We start from the raw sequence: 19,097 nt of genomic DNA, 5'->3' as shown, positions 1-19,097 counted from the left end.
GGGATAGGTGGTAACCGTATGCCTATGGCTAGCTATTCCCACACCTACCATAATGATCTATCTCCGAGTTGGCATTAACAGACACACGATGCGGACACACACACACACACACACATTACAGTCACACAGAGATGCAAACGGCACCCACAACACACACATACACAGACTACGGCACTCACAAACACAGTTGAACACAGTACCTATGTGGACAGCAACAGCTTTGGCAAATTGGCAACGTGTACCTACTAGAATAATAAATGAATTACATTAACTGTTAACATTCCCCCTCAAAAGGTAGACTTGTACCACAGACATGGACTTGCAGGAACAGGAAAAGTTACCTAAACAGTATATCGTAACTTCCTGAAAACAGCATTATAGTGTATATTTCCATACAAAAAAATACAAACTATGCTCAAACAATTCCTATATGCATACAGACAATACCCAGAAAAAGCTACGACAATAGAAATGCATCACACTAAGTTTATATTTCACTGCCCCCCAACAGAAACAAACAACTTCTATACACAGTTCAGCCTTTTAAAAGTAATGCTTCCAAATCATACCCCCAAGCATAATAACAATTACATATACATTCAGGTTTTATCTCTTTAAAAACTACTACACAAAAATATTAAACTAACTACTACAGATTTAAATATTGCGTACTGCACCCACCATCTGCCTTTAAACATTAAAAAAATTAAACCACAATATATTCCCATTTTAAACTAGTACAAAAGTCTCAAAATAACCACTGCACAGATTTAAATACTACATACCACATCCCCATCTACCTCTAAACATTAAAAACGTAAATAAAGCACACTATTCCCATTTTAAATAACTAAAGCCACAAAATGCAATTATCTACTTACCACTCAGTTATTGCTGGGCTGGCTGGCTCCCTTGCTGGCTGGGCTGGCTGGCTGGGCTGGCTCCCTTGCTGGCTGGGCTGGCTGGCTGGGCTGGCTCCCTTGCTGGCTGGCTGGCTGGCTGGGCTGGGCTGGCTCCCTTGCTGGCTGGCTGGCTGGGCTGGCTCCCTTGCTGGCTGGCTGGCTGGCTGGGCTGGCTCCCTTGCTGGCTGGGCTGACTCCCTTGCTGGCTGCCTGGGCTGACTCCCTTGCTGGCTGGCTGGGCTGGCTCCCTTGCTGGCTGGCTGGGCTGGCTCCCTTGCTGGCTTGGCTTCAATGCTGGCTTCAATGCTGGCGAAAAATTCAGATCTTTTGTCCGGGCTGCTATAGAGCTTAGTGCTCTACAGCTGCGACCTTTATGGGGCTCTTCACAAGAAGTTCCCACCCCCTACAAATAGCTGCAGCCAATTACTGTGCTGCATTACCACCCGGACCTAGCAGAGAATCCCTCTAACTGCAGGTCCGGGTGGTGACGTAGCCGCATTGCCGTGGAAAAACCGGAAGTATTTTCTGCTTTTCCACGGCAATTTTAAAATGCAAGCGCAAAGGGGAAAAAATGGGACTTTTAAAGTCCCACGCTTGGTGAGCGGGATGAGAGCACTCAAACCGTGAGTGTCCCGCTGACAACGGGACGGGTGGCAACCATAAATACTGTATTCTTTCAGTCTTTCAGACTCGTTGTTACGCGTATCAGTATGTTACAAATTCCATAGTTGGCGGTATACTATTTATTTGTACCTCCAAGATGTTATGAGTGTCGTTGACCTATCTATATATATTTGCAGATATTGTTGAATCCGTCTATATCAACATATATCACTCTATTGCCCTTTCTATCTGTATTATATATAAGTATATATGTGTACACACACATATATATATATATATATATATATATATATATGTATATATATATATATATATATCTCTGACAGGGATACACCTTTCATTGTGTACTTGTCGGTGTATACTGTTTCCTGGACTCCGCACGTTTGTGTCTGTACCTGTCACATTACACACCTGCCATAGGTTACGGTTACCAGCTGTCCCACTTTGCGAGGGACAGTCCCTCTTTGGGCTGTTATGTCCTGCAAAATATTTGTAAACATGGAAAATGTGCTGAGATTGTAGGACATACCTATTTCCTATAGTTTATGTAATAGTTGCATAAAACAGTTATTCTGTATCTGAACCACCTATATGTTATAGAGACAGAATAAGTAAGTAAACATTACAAGAATAAGCATTTATCTAGGCAAAACAGTGAAGTTCTGATTTTTGTACTGGCCGGGAGTATGTGTCGGCCTGCAGACATCTGATGTATGTCCCACATCTGTCATTTGCAGAGGTGGCAACCCTACCATAGGTACATCTTGGCTAGCAATAGTGTTAGGTGATTCTATACATGATTGCGTGTTCTACTCTTGGCAGTGGTCGTTTTACCCTTCAGAGCAGGCACTATTAGTACAGGGGTAAATAATGCTGGTTTCACCTGTTCTGGACATCACTGACCGTGATCTGCGCGATATTCGGAGAAGCTTACCCCTGTTTCGTGCATATCCGTATAGACATATTTAAACATCGCTTACCAGCAGTGGGCAACGCATATTCCCGCTAACGTGTGCTAAACATGATCTGATGACCTGCATCCGACATGCATTACTCGTGCCTTTGGGATTACGTTACATGCCATGCAGGACGTGGGACCGGGAACATGCACGACGGTCACTGCATTTAACACATGGATATCTGGGATATGTATACGTGTTATGTTGTTTTGTACGTGGAGTATACTACGGCTGTTACTCCATACTGCACTCACATGGGTAACTCAGTTAGTTTACATATTGATGAGTCCAGTTAATGGTGTGTCCATGTAATGTTTACTAGATGTGCTCCGGCATTGGGTATGTATATCATAGTGAGCCACACACAATACTGTGCTACACCTTCAAATGACCGTAGGTGGGGCATGCTGGGGTGACGAATACCTTTCATGGGTACAACCCATGCCCTGACACAACATCCATGATTTTATTATGTGGAGCCCCTCATTAACGCAGCAGGTACTCCGTGATGAGTGTGTGCAGAACAGTGCTTGCACACATGTGCTCCCATGATTGCCTCTGCTCCACTAAGCGACAGTTGGTTACTCGATGTTGTGGCGACTGTGGACACTGTTTGCTCCGTTTGGTGTATGGCCTCTGACAATCGGCCATGTACCTACCAATGTACCTGGGAACCTATACACACAGCACCACCATATGCTGATAGGCGCATGTACTGTTCAGGTGTTGACATTCCGTGTTCCAATAGCTGTTGTGTGTACAATGTTTGAGGGCTGCCTATGTAGGATTCACACAGTGGGCCACCTATACATTACAATTTACAGGTGGTCGTGTTTGTGTGCCATCCATTTTACTGTGTGTGCAGGTGGAGAGGTGTGTCAGTCCGTAGGGGCCTACACTGTCAGAGCATGTGCTATACATTCCCTCTTTGCCAAGGCGTAGGCATATTGGGCACGCCTCCATCTGCCTACTGGGGCTGGCTCAGTGTGTTCGTGGTCTGAATCCCTCTGTGCCTGTGATGGCCTTGGCAATTGCGGTGGGCTATGAGGGCTTTCACCATGTTGTCCCTGCTGCAGCTGTTTCCACAGGATCATATTATGTAGCATGGCACATACTATGACAATGTGGGCACACGTGCCTGGAGAGTACTGCAAGGCTCTACCAGATGTGTCCAAGCACCAGAGCCGTGATTTCAGCATCCCGAACACACGCTCTATGATGATTCTGGTTTGTGTGTGTGCCTCATTATGGCGTTCTTGCATGGGTGTGTGTGTGCATTTCTGATGAGAGTCATCATCCACGGCTCCAGTGCATATCCAGCATCCCCCACAAGGTGGCCATGTGGGATGTCCCCCCTGACAAATACCTGATACAGCTGTGAGGCATGCCAGATATGGGAGTCATGGTAGCTTCCAGGGCTGCCAGCACACACAGCCATGATAATGCCATGGGGATTGCACATGACCTGGCAGTTGATGGAGTGGAATCCCTTGTGGTTTATGTAGCGCCTACCATGCTCACCGGGTGGTGACTTGATTTGTATGTGCGTGCAGTCTATTGCACCCAGTACCTCCGGGTAGTGTGCCACATGGTGGAAGTGACGCATATTGCTGGCCAACTCCTCCTGAGTTCGGGGGAAGTATATATGCTCCTTGGCATGTGGTAACATGGCATCCAGGAACTGGTGTAGTACCCTGGATGCTGATGCCTGTGAGATCCCCATTATATATCCAGTTGGCCTTTGAAAGGTATCTATGGCTAGTATTCACAAGCTTACACATACCTTTGTGTCCACTGGGATGGGTTCCCCTCCGTTGTTTCTGGTTCTCAGGCGTGGCCGGCACAGCTCCACTATTTGTTGTAAGATGTCCCTGCCCACCCTGTAATGCTCTACTATCTCCAGATCATGTAGCCCCTGGTAGGTTACCCTTTGTCTGAACACTCTTCTTCTCCTCCGGGGCCTGCGGTGGTTGACGGCATCCTCCACCACAACACTGTCAGTCTCTAACACATACTGATGGATCACAGATATGGCAGCTCACAACATATACATTTTAAAACTTCCCCGTGTGTTTACACCTATGGTGCAGTGTTTGGGAATACACAGCTGTGTGTAGGGTGTTTTCACACTTTATACTATTGTGCTGTGAACACTGATGATGTCTTAGGGTGTGTATGTACGATCATAGCTACAGTGTATCTTATGTGTTTTACTACCAGAACTACTATTGTGGTGCCTTTGGTGTTGAATTACATTTGGCTGCCATGGATTACCTCTTGACCTTCCCTTTACATTTCTGCATGTTCCAGCTACCATTTTCTGGCATGCATCCAGCAGCCTGCTTTCATTTGTACTTTCCTAGACCAGGCTTATCTTGCATAATGTGTGCTATTGCTGGTCTACTGTCAGTTTGCTTTTCTCTGCTATGACAGATCTCCTATCTTTGCAATCCAATGCCTCCCCTCCTTTCTTTGCATTCCAGTGCCTCCCCTATCCTGTTTTGCAGGTTTCTGCGAGCAGACTTGTTAGCTACCGTTGATTGGCCGCCGTGAGGTGATTGGTGTTAATTGCTCATTAGTACTCCAATTACCCTACTTCAGCATTTCCTTTTTTTCTTCCCCTGACCTTCCTGTTTATGCTATTGTTCGTGGCACGTGCATCCACTTACCAGGTTACAGGCACGTTTTCATCCCTGTACACATGCGCTTTCGGGCACCATGTGTGCTCTCAGCTAAACGATTTTATACCTTCCTCCCCACCCCTGTCCTGCAGCTTTGCTTAGCAATGGCCAGGCCAGATTTGCATTGCTCCAATGTGCTTACTGCTATGGTGGCACACCCCTCTGCTGATGTCATGTATCTCCTCTGAGCCACTCCTCAGTGTTATAGTACTCCGCCGTATGGTACAACCTTAATCCGGTGGGACGTTTGCGATTCAGTATTACCTGCCTCATTTGCATGGCATTGACTACTAATTCATAGTTACCGCATTGAACACTGTCGCAGGCCCTTAGCAACCCTTGCACCTTGGTTGTGGTGTTCCATGCCTACCATTGTGTATTATGGTGTAAACCTGATTTGTATTACATTGCAATTTTATGACATTTTTATATAATTTCTTTATGTTCCTGTTTGCGCACACATGCCCTGCGGTTGTACTGTGCGTTACTGTGGACATGACATTAAATGTTGTTTTTTAGGTGTTGTGCATCTTTTCTTATGCCATTGGCTGTGTATTTAGCCATTGGCATATGTTAACTTTATAATACATGAGTCTGGTCCGCTTCCATAGCTCCGATGTTCTGTTTGGGAAAATGTAAACCGTGTTTTTTGGTTTACATTTCTGTGGGCTTACGCTACGTCTGCACCACTTCATGAATTGCTATCTGCCTTCATTTGCATGGTGTGACACTGTGCATGGGGTGATTAGCATACCTATGCCATGGGCTGCGCAGTTCTGACGTACGCCGGTAGTGCACGTGGAATTGGATCGTACCTGAATCGCTCGACGGACATATTTGGCGTTATTCCACCTACGCTACGCCTGCACCTGGCGCAAGCTTCATTAATCCCGGGGCAAATTTAAGTGTAGCATTGCAGTCATAAGATGATCTGAATACAGCTGTACTGAAATAATAGATGACTAAAAGCTTTAGTGCTTAAATCAGCATCATACAGACTCTTGAAGGGAGATCTCTCCTTAGTTTTACATGCTACGAATGAATAACCAGCACTCTCTGAACTCTATCACCTAAATAGAACAGTTGGTAAAGCTGACCCATTCTACAAAACTAAACCTACACTGTTGTATAAACAAGACCAGATAGTCTGCAAAATGCCTAACCTAATGTATATCTTAGTTCTGGAATAGGCTGCCTTTACATATCAGACCGAGCACTTCCCTAAAGAAGTTTAAAACCAGTCTGGATGACTGGATGGGTGTTCACAAAATTTCACCAGGAATATGTGGAGAAGCTCCACATAATGGGGACATTGCTAATTTCCAACCAGCAGTGAGTAAAGTGAAGGAGTTTCTATATGGACTGTTTTGTGCATAACTTTAGTAAGAACCTATGAAATTATCAAACTGGAAAACTGTAGATGTCAATGTTGCATTGATTATGAATTTATAAGATATTGTTACAATTAATCATTCAGTTTACTAGACACTGCAACCTGAGTACAAAATGATGGTCATGGGGAAGAGAGCATTTTAGCCATTCATATGAGTACAGTTCCTAAACAGAACTGATGCCAAATATTAGCCAAAGTGCCAGAAAGTGAATTGCATAGAGTTTTGTACATGAACTCAGTAATGTGCACATATCTTGTGAAGGGAGACCTGTATAATATTGTGCACATGAAGTCAGTAACACACGCATGTCTTGTGAAGGGAGACTTGTATACTGTTGTGTACATGAGGTCAGTAACACACATATGTCTTGTGAAGGGGTAATGTATAGTGTCCTGTACATGAACTCAGTAAGGCATACATGTTTTGTGAAGGGTAGGCATGTACAGTGTTATGGGTCTATATTAGAACATCAAATGTTTAACAGTTTGAATCACTAAAGGTTGACCTTTAGTGATCGAACTGCTAAAATATTGAATGTTCAGGAAAAAAAAAAAATAAATAAAAAAAACTAAACTGTGTAGCCAGGGGGGCAAGCCCCCTTGCACCCCCCCACACCCCCCCACTACTTAAATATACCAACTCCGAGACTGCACTACATTGAAGTAAATGGAACTCTCCCCTTACGGAGATTTCCATTTACTTGTTCGATGTTCTGCAGTTTTGCTATTCTCGTGTCATCAATGTCAGATTCGACAATTTAATATAGACCCCAGTGTTATTTATATGAACTCGGTAATGCATACATGTCTTTTGAAGGGGAGACATGGACAGCATTCTGCACATAAATTCAGTAAGACATACATAACTTGTGAAGGGGAGGCATGTATAGTGTTGTGTACATAAAATCAGTGATACACACATGTCTTGTGAAGGGAAGGCAAGTATACTGTTTTGTACATGAATTTAGTACTGCATGTATGTCTTGTGAAGAGGAAACATATAGTATTCTGTACATGAACTCAGTAAGACCTACATGTCTTGTAAATGGAAGGCAGGTATAGTGTTCTGTGCATGAACTTAGTAACACACACACACGTCTTGTGAAGGGGTGGCATGTTGATTTGTAATAGGATGACATGTATAGTGTTCTGTACATGAACTTAGTAACACAAACATATCTTGTGAAGGGGAAGCATATATAGCTGTTCTGTACATGAATTCAGTAACATGCAAACACACACGCGCGTGCACATGCACGCACACACACACACACACACACACACACACACACACACACACACACACACACACACACACACACATGACATGTAAAGAGAAGACATACCTAGTGTTCTGTACTTGAACTCTGTAAGGCATACATTTTTAAGAAGTGGAGATATGAATGGTGTTCTGTACAAAATCTCTGTAACACATATATTTCTTATGATGGGGAAGCACATCAGGGCAGGGTGAGCAGCATGATTACTTGAAAACCCTACAGTGAAGCAGTAGAGTGAGTTCTCAAAGAAATGATAAACAACACCCCTGCCCATGTTCCCTACAATGTAGGAGGAAGTTTTCAGGTGACAAAGAGGACATGGGCAGTACAAGGAACTGAGACCTGCAAGCTATCCACTGCATAGTGCAGAAGGGGAACATTACAGTAAGCGATAGGGGAATTGATATTAGATGGTGAACAACATTGAACCCTGTCTGCCACACAGAGCGTCAGGTTATTTCACCAGTCCGGGACAGGTGCAGGGACAGAATATGATGTATAGTAGCAGTGCCTGTTCACCTTGATGATTAATGGGTTATGTGTGGGAAAACATATGCGGGTAAAATATGTGTACCTGGCACTGAGGAGTGGGGAATTAGGAAATAACACCAACAATAATAATAATAAACTGTACACCATCTGTACTATATGACAACCACCAGGACCTAAATTGCATTAAGATGAACTTCAAAATTTAAGAATCAATTACCTAAACAAACTGCTGTGAATTTCTAAATGTATACAATATATACAGCCTTTTCACAAGAAAAAAAGTGCAAAACACGCTCTCCCAGCACAATACAACAAGCCCACCAAAACTAAGAAAATAACACAAATTGTGCTTCAGGTATGGCGGCAACAAAATATGTCCACAGCCCTAAAGCACAACATAAAATGCCTAAAAACAACAAAAAGTCAACAGTGATGACAGTATAAATGACACCAGCAAACAAAATCACACACAATCATATAAACTGATGTAAGCAAATAAATCAACATTCCCATACAGTACTCTCATACATTAACTGAACACAAATCCACTCACATAACACACTGACAATCTAGGAGGTCACCCACATACGTGTAAGTCAATATGCAAATCATATCAGCAAACAAAAACACAAATTGCACACGCACACATATAGATACACACATAATTCCCCCCAAAAAGCATCGTTACCTATATTAAATAAACATTTGTTTCTTGTTACCTATTATGTATGTCTTGGTTTTTTATATAAGGTACTATAGTAAGTAGCCATCTCCTCAGTTATTTGTTTTTCCTATATACCCAGTAACAAATGTACACATATTTATAAATATAACAAATTAACAAAGTAATTAAGAAAAGTCCTATATACACTTTAACGACAACCCTATAAAAACCCTGAATTCTCACAAGAAAACAATAATAAAGCATCCCAGTTATGTGTACATACACTCTTACCTTTTAATGTACCTTTTGAAAAACCCTTCCACTGGGTTCAGGTGCCTAGGCAGTGAGACATTTCCCTGCAGCACATTTGGTTGGAGACACATGGCTGAAGTGACATTTAGCTGCAAAGAAATATGGTTGTTGTGAATTTCCTGTGGGAAAAGCAAAGTACACACTACCACACCAATTGCTTTAATAACCAAGTACACTAGGGAAAAAAAAACTAATGAGTGCTGTACTCAATGTACAGTACATGCTTGTGTATCTACCACATGTAGAAGTGTGCTGTAACATGGAGGGAAACCTGCATGCTAATGTTGTCACAGTTATGCTGCAGTATGCATTTTTGGTAATATTCCCTAGATATTGTGAAGGGGAAGTGATCCACATACACCAGTTATAAATGTACTGTTCATTGTCCACTATATGTTTGCATGAACTGACATACCCACTGTCTGGTCTGCTGCTGATATCTGCCATAATGCCTGCTGTCTCATGTTGTCTTGGGGGCCATGGACATTATTCTTCCCCTGTGCATTTAGTTATTAAAGCTGTGGGCCTGGCACCACATTCTTCTCTTTGCCCACAGGGAATTTGCAACAGACATATTTCTCTACAGCTGAATGTCACTTCTGTCATGTGTCCCAAGCCAAATGTACTACAGGGAAATGTCTCGCTGCCTAGGTGCCTGAACCAGGATCTGGTCAGTGCTGAATATAGTACGATCTTTGGATTTAGCCAAAATACCTTTGACTACTAGGTGTGCTAAGTAGAAGAATGGTAAAGTGATTAAAGTCACAAGGTGCAGGGTTTGATTCTGACCTTGTGTTATTAACAAGGTTTAAAATGGCCCTTCAGGGCAGTTAACCTTGTATAAATCTATGAATAGTTGCCACAGGACGATAAAGTAGAGGAAACTCTCAGCCCAAGTGGACAGGTATTCAACTACATTTTCATTTTTTAAATGTGTATTATCTCTACTGTACATTGTGGGTAATATATACTACACTTTTAGAATTTAATTTAAGCCCATTTCCCCTACTCCATATATTACCTAAGTTAAGCTTTTTCTAAAGAGCTGAGCTATCTGAAGGGATTTTAACAAATGCACCCAGTTTGAAGTTATCTGCAAATTTCATTAAAAAGAGATCCTGAGTACCATTTTGGAGATCTGAGAAATAGATGCCAAACAAGAAAGGACTCACTAGAAACTTCTGGAGTACTCCATTGGTTACCTTAGCACTTTTAGAATAAGCACCTGACCAAAAAACTGGGTTTATACTATATATTTGAAGTTTCAAAACTTCGAACCTTGTATATTCAAGAACATATGAGCGAAGTCTGAAACACCGAAAATATAATAAAAAAATTAAGAAAAAAAAAAACTTACCTCAACGCACTGAGCAGGGGGGCAAGCCCCCCTGCACCTCCATACCCCTGGTACTTAAATATACCAACTCCGAGATCGCACTTCAGTGCAGAAAAGGGTAATTTTTCCATTCTGTGCCCATAAGGAGCCATTGCTTTTCACTTTTGAACTTTTCAAAGTTGGATCATATGATGTCAACCATATGACATTCAAACTTTAAAATGTTCGAGTAATTAATAGAGAGCTCAAAAAACTATATTGGTTCTGCCTACCAGTCATTTGGCAATCCATCTTACTGTTTAACAATTTTGGCATTAGGTATGAAACAGATGCTTTGCCAAGATCAAAATAAGTTGTGACTCGCATCACCATTATTGACAATTTGTGAAACCCTTTTGAACAAATTAATAAGGTTTAACAGCCAAGATATTCCCTTTTTGATGCCAAGTTGTTGGTAGAGAAGCATAACAATATTTCTGTATCAAAAATAATGAGACTAGTTATACTATGCTCTGTAGCTTTATAGATCAGAGTCATATGGCTAACTGACCTGCATGTCCTAGGTTCATAGGTTAATAGGTTCATAGGTTCATAGGTTGGTACTAGGCTATCGGCCCTAGGTCCTATGCAAGCCTAGCCATAACAATTCCCTGGATATTTCTTCCCACAGTATTTACTTCTCTGGACCCCTGTCTAGCAGGGCAACTGACACGATCCCCGGGGTGAATTTCCTATCTCCCCACCAATCATCAAGGTTCCATTTGAAGAGGGCCAGGCACTCTGCTTGACATGTATGGGCAGTCCGTTCCAGAGTATGGGGAGTCTCTGGGTCAGGAACCTATCCCTCCAGCATGTTTTGTTCGTTGTGATGACAAGGTTTAGATCTCTAGAGCATGTGGCTCTGAGGGATTGGGATTTCTTTAAGTCGAGCATGTCCAACAGCTCAGGGTTTGACATGGCCTTGTATGTTAAGCAGAGATCGCTTCTGAGTAGACGATATGCCACAGAGTATAGCTGGAGTTTTTTTTAGACGGTCAGCATATGGCATCTGCTTTAGGCCTGTGATTCTTTTAGTGATGTATTTCTGTGGCCTTTCCAGCTGTTGCAGATGTCTTGGCCAAATGGGGCATTATACTCTATAATGGGTCTAATGAGGGATGAGCACAGTGGGACAATGACCTCCCTTTTTCTGGATGAAAAGCCCTTAGTGATGAGGTGTGTCACATAAAAGGATTTTCTGACTGTTGTGGTGATGTGGTTATCGAAAGTGAGACCACTGTCCACCTGTGTCCCTAAGTCTCTCATCACACTTTCAATGTTTAGTGTCCTGCCACCTATGTGGTAATTCATGGGTACACATTTTTTTCCAAAGGGGATAACTATACATTTCTTGGCATTAAGCTTGATCCCATGGCTCTGGCACCAGGCATCTGTTTCTGTATGGTGCTTTTGTAGAATATCCACATCATTTGGGAATTCAATAATGGCTTCCAGTTTGCAGTCATCTGGGAACTTTGTTAGCCAGAGTCCCATAGTGTTGGTCTGCACTTCAGGGAAGTAGATGCCAAACAAGAGTGGTCCCAGGATTGAACCCTGAGGTACTCCACTTGTCACTTGTCTAGAGCTGGATTTGGACTCGGCTACTTTTACAGTCTGGGTTCTATCAGTAAGCCAATTGGCAACCCATTGAGTGACGTAGGGATTTTTGCCCAGCTTAGTAAGTTTATCTATGATTCCTGAGTGGGGGATGGTGTTGAAGGCCTTGGCAAGGTCTAGATAGGCTGTGTGGACTGCCTTACCCTCATCCACAGCCCTGGAGATTGATTTGAAGAAGTCAATTATTTTCAGGAGACAAGATCGGCCCTTCACAAACCCAAACTGGGTGGGGTCTAGTGTTTGAAAGTTGCCAATGTCTTTGTTTATAAGTTCCATGATAATGCGTTCCATGCCCTTGCAGATCAGGATTGTCAGACTGATGGGATGGTAGTTCCTGGGATCCAAGGTGGATCCTCCCTTGTGGAGCGGGATAACTGTAGCTGTGTGCCACTCAGTGGGCAAGAAGCCTGAGGTGAGGCTATGATTAAACATGACACTTAGGTGAGGTGCCAGTTAATTTTGTAGTTCATGTAGTACACAGCCTGGGATGTCATCTGGTCCAATGGATGCTGTATTCTTAGCTTTGGAGAGTGCAGTTTCTACCTGTGTGGTCGTGATTACCGGAATTTGGCAATCTTTTGGTATTGAGATGGGCCCTTTAGGCAGTGAGAGGGGGGTGAAGTTGGCACTAAATCGATCTGCCAGGATATTGGCAATATCCTTGGGATCAGTATATTTAATGCCATTCTGTTGTAGCTCAGAGCAGATCTAAGCATTGCCATTTAGATTCTTGACATAACTATAGAATGCCTTGTGGTTGTCTTTGGAATTTTTGGCAATTTTATTTTTGTAACTAGCTTTTGAGGATTTTATGAGGGATCTCAGCTTCTTACTGAGGCTGGTGAGGGAGTTTTTTGCATCTTTGGATTTTCCTCTTTTCTGCAACAGTTTCTTCCTTCTGTTGTATAGTTTGTTTATAGCAGGGGACCACCAGATTGGCTTCCTTTTTTTTGGAGAAGAGCATCTTGGTTCTATTTGGGATGGCACGATTCATGCATGAGTGGATGTGCTCGTACAGTGCCATAGTGTAGGATTCTGCAATTGAACTTCCACATCCTGTCTGCATAGGTGTTGTGAAGTTTGTCACTTCTGACTTCAGTAGCATGAAGTTGGCTTTGGAGAAGTTTTTTAAGGAGGTTTCCTTACTGGGGGGTGGGGGTGGGATGCGGATATCAAGTGTGATTTACTTATGGTCAGACCTGGCCAATGAGGGGGTGACCACTGGTGTGGAGCATCTATCTCCCATGTTGGTAACTGTGTGGCCACTTTTGAGGAGTGGCATCACCACAATGGTGCACCAGGATTCAAACATGTAACCCATGGCCAGGCTTAAGTTAAAGAGTTTAAGGAGAGATTCATCATGAACCTAGTTGATAGTGTTTAATAAGCTCTCAGGTATGCCATCAGGACTCATAGAGGTCATGTTTGGTTATAGCTAACATCATAAGATTATATTTTTTATTAATGATAGTGGCATTAAGAGAATCTGGCATGAGTGGTGTTGGAACAGATGTTTCATGGGTGAAGTTTCAGGGAACTTGTTTGCTAGTGCATTTGCAAAGTCATTTGAGTTGGAGTGGGGGAATCACCTTAATGAAAAGTTCATAACAATACTGAGTGTTATTTGTTAATTTTTAATATAGTAAAATAAGTCATTTGCCATTGCTTCAGAATCCCCATTCATGGGTTATTTTACGGGTCCTTATAGTGATTTTCATTTTCTTGGCAGTATTTTTCCTACTATCATCATTTTGAGGATTTATTGCCTTATTGTACATTTTCAGGAGCTTGGAGCACTTTCTGTTGTTGTCAGTTGACCACCAGGGGGAAATTCTTATTAAACTTCCTAATATACTTGGGACTGCTAGCTCTATACATTGTCTCAGTGGACAGAAAACTCCTTAATGAAGTTGGCTACTGTTCTGGTGATAGCTGATGTCATGGATACATTTAGACAGCTTATCATATAACTTTAGGAGGGTCATCCTTTTGAAATCCATAAACATGGAGACATTTATGGAGGATAGCAGTTTTAAGAATAAATGTCATGAGTTTATGGTTAGACTTGACTGGAGAAGAAAACTGGAGGAGTGAAGCAGACAGAAATAATATTAGTGAGGACCAGATCCAGAATATGTTTCGCTCTAGTGAGACCATAAATTTGTTGATCCAAGGAGTTCCAAGACAAGTTCCAGAAAATGTTTGTCACTAGTGAGACCACAAATTCTTTGATCCAAGGAGTTCCAAGAGCAGATCCAGAATATGTTTGGCACTTGTGAGACCATGAACTGTTTGATCCAAGGAGTTCCTATTCATCAAATCCAGATATCACTGGGCATACTCTGTGTTAGAAGAAGAGGTGCTCCAATCTTTTGCAGTGACTTGAAGTCACCTAGAATTATAGAGTTATTACCTAGAGGACTTTCTTCTAAATTTGCAGGAATCTGACAAGATCACCTGGTGACATGTGAGGAGTGAGGGGTGGGGATTAGTAGTATGCTATAAGCTGGTAGCTTGTCTTGCCCATATTAACCTGAAGTTCTTAGAGCTCAGTTTCAAGGTCTTTGGTTATCAGTATAGGTGACAGATCGTCCTTGACAAATATGGAAACTTCACCAGTGTCCATAAGGCTTGAAGGAAAACACAGGTATGGAGGGAGTATTTTCTTTATATTTAAACTGAATCTCTGTAACTACCTGTTCAGTTACATGTTCCAGATGCAGTTGTGACTCAAGATCAAGACATTGTTTATCAAGATTCCTGACCCTCAGAAGAGCCATCTTCATATGGTTCAATTTAGGATATGAAGAATTTGATAAGGCAAGATGTTCATTAGACTGGATCCGCCTAAAAAAAGCACTACAAGGGCAAAGGGATTTTCTGTTATGTAGAAAGACTTGAATAGTTAATACAGGCCATCCCTTGCAAAGCAAGTAGCAGTCTCTATTTCCTCATCACAGACTGACACTGGAACCTCCCTGCAATGATGTCAGCTATTAACCCAAATGTTAAGGCCACTTATCTTTTCTTTACACCTAGCCATCAATCTTGGTGAAGGAAGAATTCCACTCAGAATCAGTCTAACCTAATTATGTCACATGCCTAGAGTTGTTCTAACCATACCTTACAACCTGCAGACACTGTAAATAGGAACAAAGACACTAAAAAAATAGGAACAGCCAGGTAAATATCTGTGCATCTAATAATATAAAATATGAACACCAAATAGCATGTAGCTCTTCCTGCTTCTAGAAATGTGGGATGCTACTCAGCATCAAGTTTAAAATGCAGAAACTGAGAAAAATGATAGGAAAGTATTAACACATTATCAGAGACAATGCAAAATCTATAGGCTTTAAAGAACTGTATCACAAAAATCTAGTATACAAGGTAATTTATTTTTGCTTCAGAAAAAGTGAATTTTAAGATTTGCCCTACTTCTTTAAATTATTGTTACCATTAGTATATTTGCCATGTAGAGTGGTTTTCTATGTACTGGACAGCAAAAAAATCATGACTGAGGGAAATCAAAACATTGTGTAAAGGGGTAAATTAAAAATGAAAACAGGGACATACATCCAAAAATAATCCTAATCAGGCTTGAAAATAGGAATGCTCCTCCAAAACGGGGACAGTCGAGAGGTCTGAGTTCTGACATATGTCTCTGCATCTGTCTTGGGCATAGCCAGATCCAGCACTAGGTGACCTAGGCAACTGCCCACTGGCTGAGGGGCTGCCACAACATTTAATTTTTAATTAAACAATTAAAAAGTGGCATTTATTCTTTAAGGATGCACTCTGTGTCTGTGTGATTTCTTCATTAAGGTTTCACTCCGCATCTGCGCATGCATCTATGCATCTTTAGTATGACACACACACACACACACACACACACACACACACACACACACACACACACACACACACACACACCAATGTTCAACATTTAAACTTTGAAACGTCTTTTCTTAGAACTGCTGCTGCTTTTGCATGAGATTTAAAAAACACTGGCAAGTGCCACCATTTATTTCTCGACTGGAGAACTTGCAAACTGGCTAGCCTTTTATTTTTCAAATGAATGAAGAATTTGGAATGCTACACTAGAGAATGTAAAAATGCTAACCTCCATCCTTTAAGAACACATGGAGTACTACACTTGGAGATGAGCTATTCCTTCCTTCAAAAGTATGAGTGTGAAATGTCTTAGTTAGGGATAGGAGGGTAGATAATTAACTTGCTCAGGCTCAAACACTGTACCTTGAGCACAGGAGACAAGAGCCTAAATCCTCTGCACCAGCTAACAGTCTGCTCATTTAGTCACCAGGGGTGTATTTTGAAGTAATATGGGCTTCAAAGTAAGAGAAGTTAACTGTTCCTCAATGCTAAGTTAGTGCTCAATGTGCAACTGTTTTATTTAGCAAATGGCCGTCAGTGTTTGTGCTCCAGAATTTGAAAGCAGTGGTAATAGCACAACAGGTAGCATATTGGACTTTAGTGCAGAAGAGTGTAGGTTCAAGTCACATACCATGTAGATGGATTGCTGATACTGCAGTCCACTTGGGTGGAGGGGGTAGTGCTGCACACTCCTGAGTTTGTCATCCTTTGGATGAGATGTTAAACTGAGGAATATGTCATTCTTTGGGGATGAGATGTTAAACTGAGGCCTCATCTGCCTGTGTTAATAGTAAGTGCTGTGAGATCTTTTACATCCACCTGAGCTATGATGTACTCCTCGTTGTGCAAACCTTTGGATGAGATGTTAAAGTTAGACCTCATCTCTAGTGGGACAAGATCAGATCAATAAAGGATATTAAAATTAAAAATTTAAATGAAATCCATATTTCTGCCTTCATTTCAAAAGTAAAGAAAAAATAGTATGTATGCTGGCAGTTTTGAGCAGTATTTATGGTAATTAAGGGGAACGATACAAGTAATAGGACACCTGAATGGCCACTGGGGGGCTGGTTCATTCCCTTACCTAGGTCCCCATTTTACTATGATTCAGCTCAGACCTCAGGGAATTGTTAAGGCCAGTTATCATCTTGTTATACCTAAGCATAAGTCTTGGTGATAATATTATTAAAATAAGAAAAAAATGAAGATAAGGAGTGACCAATCAGAATTCTCTACAGGTTTGTTTTTCTCTTGGTAATGTGATTGTTGTTATGAGAGAAGGGTAATAACAAAACAGAATTCCAGAATTAATTGTGAAGTCACAGATGGATGAAAGATGATCCAGAAGCATTTAGTCTAAAAATGTAATATTTGATATTGACGCTGCATCAGTGACTAGTATCAGAGTAGATATCATGAGTGATAGATGATTTGTTAATTGTGGGAGGTTCCGAAGAAGAAGAGGCAGAAGAAGAGGAAGATGATGAACAGAAAAGCATCTCAATGATTTAAATATCTGACTTTGCAATGGATTCTTCTGCACATAGTGTATTTTTTTGCCAATAAACATCTTTATTAAATGTTCACATTTCACATAGGCAATCTTACATTTACCTAAACGAAAAACAAACAACATGATGCCACTTAGCCCCAGTCAATCCAATCTGCTTACCTAGCATCTGCAACAGAGTAGTCTGCAAGGAATCCCTAAAGTCTGCCAGCTCATTACACTCTCAAAAAATATGTTTCCATCTATCCCTTTCTTGCCAATCACACCTCCAACATTTGGTATCCACCTGGGGAAAATTTATTTGCAGTCTACTTGGGGTATAAAAATACCTATGCAAACACTTCCAGGCAAATATCGTAAACCTTTTAGACTTTGTTGCATATTTGGGAGATATATATATAATCCTCCCATTGTCTCTTTGTGAATTGCTTAGCCAGTCTCTCTTCCCAATCTTTTCTGAGCTTCTCTGATTGAGTCTTATAATTATCATGCAATATTTATATGCTTTACTAATTATTTCTTTTTTAACAGCAGCTTCTGTTCCAGATTCTATTAAAAACTCTACCAGTGCTGGTCTTTCATTCAGGAGCCCCCTATTTCTTTCTGTTTGCCTATACTCTGATATCAGTCCTTGATAGGGAAGGCAATCTCTAACCTGCAGTCCAAATAAATTCTTGGCCTCTTCCCATGCTATTACCTTTCCCTTACTTTTTATTTGCTCCCAATACCTTGGTTACTCTGCCAGTTTTCTCCAATAAATCCCAGCCTCCTCCTGCCTATTATTTGTATTCCTGACCATTTTTAATTCATTACCTTGCGTTTTTATTTTAGTTATTGTTGGTGCATGATCTGAAATAGTTATTGGGTGCATTTCAAGATCTTCAATTAAATACACACGTTCCTGTGAGGACTCTGCTGCACATAGTATATAATTCAGAGAACGTGCATTTGTTCCAGCTAGATTTCCACAAAATTATGACATTTTCAGAAACTGTTTAGTTCTTGCAGAAAAATAAATTATAATTCTTTAGTAGAACTGAGATTGCTGAAACAATAGAGGTACCACAAGAGAAAGACAGTGCAGCTGACTTTTCATTTGATATTTCTGATTTATGTTGATCATTTGACAACTCAATGAGCAAATGCCAACCTATCAAGAAAGGCCAAAATTATTTTTGCAGTGGTGGATTGCCGTCCTGTACCACCATATGAGGGATACCACAAGCCCCCAAACTTAAGTATACCTATGCCAAGTCTGTGCAACAGTGGAGAGAAAAAAAACCTCCATTGTCAGCTAAAGTTGCTGCTCACTAATTTCTTTGCTCAATCCCAGCTTGCTCAAACAGGTGTTGGTTGATCGATACATCCTGATATTTCAATTAATGGCATGCCTG

The sequence above is a fragment of the Protopterus annectens genome, chromosome 2.part0 (genome assembly GCF_019279795.1).
Source record: "Protopterus annectens isolate FY-2018-M chromosome 2.part0, PAN1.0, whole genome shotgun sequence".
NCBI classification, from domain to species: Eukaryota; Metazoa; Chordata; order Ceratodontiformes; family Protopteridae; genus Protopterus; species Protopterus annectens.
This window is presented reverse-complemented; position numbering follows the sequence as displayed.